Genomic DNA, 7,571 nt, shown 5'->3' on the forward strand with positions numbered 1-7,571 from the left:
GTATGGTTTTGCTGGGGTATATATTACATTGTTGTATTTTGCCTAGTCTATAGGATTAGGGGGAATAGCTGTGGTAAATTCCCACAGAGGCAGTTGCAAAACTCCCTACACTTCTCTCTCCCATTTGCACTTTAGTTTGTTAAAATCTGCTAAAGCTGTTTCTAATTCACTACTTTGTAGCATTCTTCGGCTTTGTTTTGGAGGACTAGTAAATCAGTTAGCTGATATTGGTTTGAAAACCCTGAACCATAGGTCTTAAGCATTATTTGGAATTCCTTGGCAAACCTAAGGTGTCTTGAGTCAGATCAGGAAATCCAAACATCAGAGCACTTAATTCGGACTTGGTGTAAAGTGTATATCTTATGTTTGAACCCACTCTTCCTGTGGGTTTTGTTTTAAAAGAAATGACTACTATTTTGTCTTCTGTAGCTATTTCTGGACCCTTTGTGGTTTAAGAAGGAATACAGGGTGGAGAAAGAGAAAAAAAAGAAATCATCCAGGCAAGGAAGTTTGGAAAGCAGAGGTTTAGGAGAAGAAAAAGAAGAGACAGTTTCTGGCAGCTTCCTGATTTTAGAAGCTGATTTTGCTACTTTTCTTTAATTCTGAGGTAGTTTCAAATATTTTGTTGTTACCTTTCTGGAAAGAAATAAGTTTGTCATTTCTACTTTTGGATGTTTTTAGGTGCCAGCTAAAATACAACCCTCATTTATTTTCCTTGATGCGGAAACCTAACTTCTCTAATTTAGCATACGAGAAGACCAGTTTGGGAATATTTAAATTTCTTCACTTTGGGAACCTTAGATGTTGGTCGTCCTTAGTAAAATCCTCCCTTTACATAAATGTTTGCAAGAAGAGGTGCTATAATTATCACACATAAAACCAGCTGGGGTGCCCAAAGGGGGACACTCTCCTTGCCTGTCCTCGATTTTAGAGACTTTTTTTCTCATTTTTCTTTAAAAGGAGTAGTTGAACTGTGGCTTGTCATTTGGTTAGAGGATCAGAGTGTGCCGATTGTGGATGAGACTCCATGGTGTCTATCACTGAGTCATTTCTGTCCTCTTGTATCTCCCAGTTTCTCTGTCTTGGCGTTTATCACCTCCAGGGAGATGCAAATCAAAACAATACCAGACATTACCTTATCTTAAGTAGAATGGCTATAATCAAAATGACAAAAGAGAACAAGTGTTGGCAAGGATGTGGAATAAAGGGAACTCTTATAAACTGTTGGTTTGAATACAAATTAATACAGCCACTATGAAAAACAAGTATGGAAGTTTCTCAACCTAAAATGGAACTACTGTATGTTCCAGCAATTCCACAACTAGGCATATAGCCAAAAGAAATAAAATCAGTATGTTAAAGAGATAGCTACACTCCCATGTTTATTACAGCACTATTGACAATGGCCAAGATATGGAATCAATCACAGTGCCCATCAAAGAATAAATGGATAAGACAACATGGTATGTAAACATAATGAAATACTATTTGGCCACAAATATATGGCATAATAAAATAAATGGCAGAATAAAATTCTGCCATTTAAGACAACATAGATGAACCTGAAGGACATTATGTTAAGTGAAATAAGCCAGACATAGAGAGACAAATAACACAGGAATTTATTAAATGTGGAATCTAAACAAGCTTATCTCTTAGAAGTAGAGAGTAGAATGGTGGTTACCAGAGCCTGCGGTGGTTAGTGGGGAGGACAGGATGGAAAGATGTTGGTCAAAGGAAACATAATTATTATTAGATAGAAGCAATATATTTTACAAGATCTGTTATGCAGCACGGCAGCCATACTTAATTATGATATATTGCAGTCCTGAAAAATGAAAAGGTAGTTGATGTTAAGTGTTGTCACCACAAAAAACAATAACTTTTAGATCATGCATTTGTTAATTAGCTAGATTTAATCATTTTATAATCTATATGTAATTCAAAACATACATAATAAACTTACACAATGTTATTTTCAATTAAAAACAAATTTTAAAATTATGCTTAAAAAATTTTTTATTCAAGCTAGAATTTGAATATAGCTAAATATCTTCAATAAATAAGAAAAATTAAAATAATTTCAAAAATTAAAACTAAGAGATTTGCTTGCCAAAAGGAGCTGCGTAAGAGTGTACTCAAGAAGAAAATAACATTTTCCTGTATAAAGGTAAAATTAAAATGAAGGGGTGAGAGACAGACCTTGAGAATACAAAATCATAGTGGACATTGAATTGAGGAAAGCACAAAGTTCTTGGCACCAAAAAATTAAAAGATATTGAGATATTATAAAAGTACAATTCACATGTTTTATTTAAATCAGAAAGAAAATTATGTGCTTTTTGTATAATTTAATTGATTACAAAGAAATAATTTTTAGAAAATTTTATCACCAACTTGTTAAAAATAGATGGCACTTCCATTGCAACTTTTGCAGAATATTGATGATTCTTTTATCAGATCTGATTAGCACCAGAGGACTGACAGTGGCATAGGCATTGACCAAAAACTTGTGGACACCATAGGTGACAGGGCCAATTACCCATAACAGCATTGCGGATGATGAGAGGATGAAGTCCACTGAGTACATCAGCACAAAGAAATTCACCAGCATCAGGATGGTCTTGGTGGCCATTTTCACTAGAGAGGTCCTTAATATAAGGCTGCTGCTGTGAAAGTGCTGGGAGTGCCTCTGATGCCTGGACAAAAGAATGACCATGTATATAATTGAGAGCAGCGTGATTCCTATGAAGAAGGCATCTCTGGATAATGACAGCATAAGAAATAGCGCCCTGATGAGGACATTCATTGGGAAAAATGTGCAATATTTGCTGATATTCAAAATCATCTGGGTCATTGGAATAACCTACAGTGTAGATTATCATGTCACTGCTGAAAGACAAATTGCTAAACCAAAAAACGAATAAGCCCAGGATATCGTATTTTGTAAATTTATGTTTAAATCTCACCAACCAGGAGGTGCTGGGGCTGATGGTAATGGCCTGGAGCATGCTCAGGAGGCAGGTGGTGCAGATTGAGAGGCCCCTCATCACCTTGTGCAAATAGAAGAAAGCTTTAGGCCGGGCGCGATGGCTCACGCCTGTAATCCCAGCACTTTGGGAGGCCGAGGCGGGTGGATCACGAGGTCAGGAGATCGAGACCATCCTGGCTAACATGGTGAAACCCCGTCTCTACTGAAAAATACAAAAAAATTTAGCCGGGCGTTGTGGCAGGCGCCTGTAGTCCCAGCCACATGGGAGGCTGAGGCAGGAGAATGGCGTGAACCTGGGAGGTGGAGCTTGCAGTGAGCTGAGGTCGTGCCACTGCACTCCAGCCTGGGCAACAGAGTGAGACTCCATCTCCAAAAAAAAAAAAAAAGAAAGCTTTACATCTAAAGTTATTCTGAAAATTCAGTGACTCAAACATGTCTGGAGACAAAAACTCCATTGCAGTGAAGAGCATTACTAGGTGGACAAAGGCCAAATGACAGGTGACCAGGTCATGGGTCTTAGGCCTGTGATCCTGAAAGAATGTAAAAATGTGGAAGAGAAGATGGAAGATGTTGGCTGAGATTCTAATGCTAGCTTGACAATTAAAGGCATTTTTAAAAGATAACATAAGTGAAAACTGTGTTCATCCTAATGGCATAGAAGAAACATATTTTGTAGATCTGAAAAAAAATGACTTCATATCATCAATGTTCTTTCTTCAGTGTTTGAAATTATTACCATCATTATTATTTTTATTTTACTCACTTATTCTTGATTAACCTTGACACTAAATTCTTGATAATATACCCCCTGCACTCTTTTCTAAGCCAAATAATTATATATATATATAATTATTACTCTCTATATATAATGAATACATTTACAATCATGCCTGTATAGGGTGCACACTATCTATATTCCTAATGCCCTTTGCCCTCCATCTTTAGAAATCAATTTTTGTTATTTTGTGTTCTCTCATTTTATTTTTAGCACCCAATTCAGTGACAGGCATATAAAATGAATCACATTTGCACAGTTGAATTGAATAAAATGTATGCTAAAGTGGAAAGACTCACTAAAGCAAACAATTAAAAATATATCCAATTGAGTCTTTCTCATGATCCATCACTTTGATACGGTTTATTCTTCACTCTTCCATGGTTTTTGATGCTTATGATTCTACTGGACCCACCATGATAATTCATAATAGTCTTCTTATTTTTCATCAGCATATCAGCAATTTTGATCCCATTTGCAACCTTATATTCTCTTTGCCATGAACTGTAATGTATTTCCAGCATCTAATATCTTTTTTAGGGAGTGGGGAACATTATTCTGTTTATCCAAACCCTAATTAACTGTATGTCTTAGAAATGGTCCTGGTGCTTTCCCAGTTTAGTTCACATCCCAGAGACTTACCATGTGAACTCTCTTCATCTCAGAACAAAATTTTTAATATTTGCCTCTCAGTTATCAACAAGATAAACACTACTTTTAATCATTTTATTACAACCGAGGTTGCATTAAAATAGTCACACATGGTTCTTTTTCCTGAGACTTTACTTGATACAGGAATGTCAGTCTCCAATGAGAAAGATAATGCCTCTCAAGTTTTCTTGGGATATCCTCAATACCATAATACCTTGTAAAATTTTGCAGAACAATTTTGCAGTTGCCGTTTCATGTTATTTGGCCAGGATTCAGGTATCATTGTATCATTTTGCTTTAATCCATGGGTAAAAACAATTTAGCTTCATGCATGAAATATAAAAAACAGTAAATTAGCACAGATTTGGGGGTGTATGAAGGTGTGTCTGGTTATATATTCAAAGTCATTTATCATTACACTGTCCCCTAAATAAAAATATGAAAGGCAATGCAAACATCTTGACACTTAGTATTCTTGTCTAATAAACACAAGTGACTTAGGTAAAAAATATTGCTCTAAAACCACCAGATACGTTTGATTTAATAAAGGAAATATCACCTAGGTGATTAAATGGTTATTACTCTCTCTATAAAACTTTAGTAAGTGAATCCATGTATCATAAATGTCAGAATCAAACAATGAAAAGTTCCCACCAACATGTGTCTGCACCATCAGCATGGTTGAGTTCTGCTGTTAAGTTGAAATCAGAAAAAAAAAAAAAAAAAAAAAACAAGGGGAGGCACCAAGATGGCCAAATAGGAACAGCTCTGGTCTACAGCTTCCAGCACTATCAACACAGAAGACAGATGATTTCTGCATTTCCAACTGAAGTACCTGGAACTGGTTGGACGGTGGGTGTAGCCCATGGAGAGGGTGAGCTGAAGCAGGGTGGGGCATCACCTCATCCAGGAAGTACAAGGGGTTGGGGGATTTCCCTTTCCTAGTCAAGGGAAGCCATGACAGATGGTACCTGGAAAATTGGGACACTTCCACCCTAATACTGCGCTTTTCCAACAGTCTTAGCAAATGGCACACAAGGAGATTATATCCCGCACCTGGCTCGGAGGATCACACGCCCATGGAGCCTGGCTTACTGCTAGCGCAGCGGTCTGAGATCGAACTGGGAGGCAGCAGACAGGCTGGGGGAGGGGCATCCACCATTGCTGAGGCTTGACTAGGTAAACAAAGCCACCGGGAAGCTTGAACTGGGTGGAGCCCACCACAACTCAACGAGGACTGCCTGCCTCTGTAGACTCCATCTCTAGGGGCAGGGCATAGCTGAACAAAAGGCAGCAGAAACTTTCTACAGCAGAAGTTTCTACAGCCTTAAACTTCCCTGTCTGACAGCTCTGAAGAGAGCAGTGGTTCCCACAGAATGGAGTTTAAGCTCTGAGAATGGACAGACTGCCTCCTCAAGTGTGTCCCTGACCCCCAAGTAGTCTGAGAGACACCTCCCAGTAGGGGTCAACTGACACCTCATACAGCCAGGTGCCCCTCTGAGACAGAACTTCCAGAGGAAGGATCAGGCAGCAACATTTGCTGTTCTGCAATATTTGCTGTTCTGAAGCCTCTGCCAGTGATACCCAGGCAAACAGGGTCTGGAGGGGACCTCCAGCAAACTCCAACAGACCTGCAGCTGAGGAATCTGTTAGAAGGAAAACTAACAAACAAAAGCAATAGCATCAACATCAACAAAAAGGACATCCACACCAAAACCCCATCTGTAGGTCACCATCATCAAAGACCAAAGGTAGATAAAATGACAAAGATGGAGAGAAACCAGAGCAGAGAAGCTGAAAAGTCTAAAAACCACTGCACCTCTTCTCCTCCAAAGTGTCACAGCTCCTCCACAGCAATGGAACAAAGCTGGATGGAGAATGACTTTGATGAGTTGACAGAAGTAGGCTTCAGAAGGTTGGTAATAACAGACTTCTTCAAGCTAAAGGAGGATGTTCGAACCCATCGCAAGGAAGCTAAAAACCTTGAAAAAAGATTAGATGAATGGCTAACTGGAATAAACGGCATAGAGAAGACCTTAAATGACCAAATGGAGGTGAAAACAATGGCACAAGAACTACGTGACACATGCACAAGCTTCAGTAGCCGATTTGATCAAGTGGAAGAAAGGGGAGCAGTGATTGAAGGTCAAATGAATGAAATGAAGTGAGAAGAGAAATTTAGAGAAAAAAGAGTAAAAAGAAATGGACAAAGCCTCCAAGAAATATGGGGCTATGTGAAAAGACCAAATCTACTTATGATTGGTGTACCTGAAATTGACGGGGAGAATGGAACTAAGTTGGAAAACACTCTTCAGGATATTATCCAGGAAAACTTCCACAACTTAGCAAGGCAGGCCAACATTCAAATTCAGGAAATACAGAGAACACCACAAAGATACTCTATGAGAAGAGCAACCCTGAGACACAGAATTGTCAGATTCACCAAGGTTGAAATGAAGGAAGAAAGGTTAAGGGCAGCCAGAGGGAAAGGTCGGGTTACCCACAAAGGGAAGCCCATCAGACTAACAGCGGATCTTTCAGCAGAAACTCTACAAGCCAGAAGAGAGTGGGGGCCAATATTCAACATTCTTAATGAAAAGAATTTTCAACACAGAACTTCATATCCAACCAAACTAAGCTTCATAAGTGAAGGAGAAAGAAAATCCTTTATAGACAAGCAAATGCTGAGAGATTTTGTCACCACCAGGCCTGCTCTACAAGAGCTCCTGAAGGAAGCAGTAAACACGGAAAGAACAACCAGTACCAGCCACTGCAAAAACATGCCAAATTGTAAAGACCATCGATGCTAGGAAGAAACTGCATCAACTAATGGGCAAAATAACCAGCTAACATCATAATGACAGGATCAAATTCACACGTAACAATATTAACCTTAAATGTAAATGGGCTAAATGTTGCAATTAAAAGACACAGACTGGCAAATTGGATAAAGAGTCAAGACCCATCAGTGTGCTGTATTCAGGAGACCCATCTGACATGCAGAGACACATATAGGTTCAAAATAAAGGGATGGAGGAAGATCTACCAAGCAAATGGAAAACAAAAAAAAGCAGGGGTTGCAATCCTAGTCTCAGGAAAAACAGACTTTAAGCCAACAAAGATCAAAAGAGACATAGAAGGCCATTACATAAC

General features: G+C 38.8%; 1 pseudogene; it reads right to left on the reverse strand.

Annotated features, from left to right (window-relative positions):
* Positions 1-2,389: 2,389 nt before the first annotated feature.
* On the reverse strand, positions 2,390-3,618 carry LOC129524500 (putative vomeronasal receptor-like protein 4; annotated as a pseudogene).
* Between the last annotated feature and the right edge of the window lie 3,953 nt (positions 3,619-7,571).

Source organism: Gorilla gorilla, chromosome 13 (assembly GCF_029281585.2).
Source record: "Gorilla gorilla gorilla isolate KB3781 chromosome 13, NHGRI_mGorGor1-v2.1_pri, whole genome shotgun sequence".
Classification (NCBI taxonomy): Eukaryota; Metazoa; Chordata; class Mammalia; order Primates; family Hominidae; genus Gorilla; species Gorilla gorilla.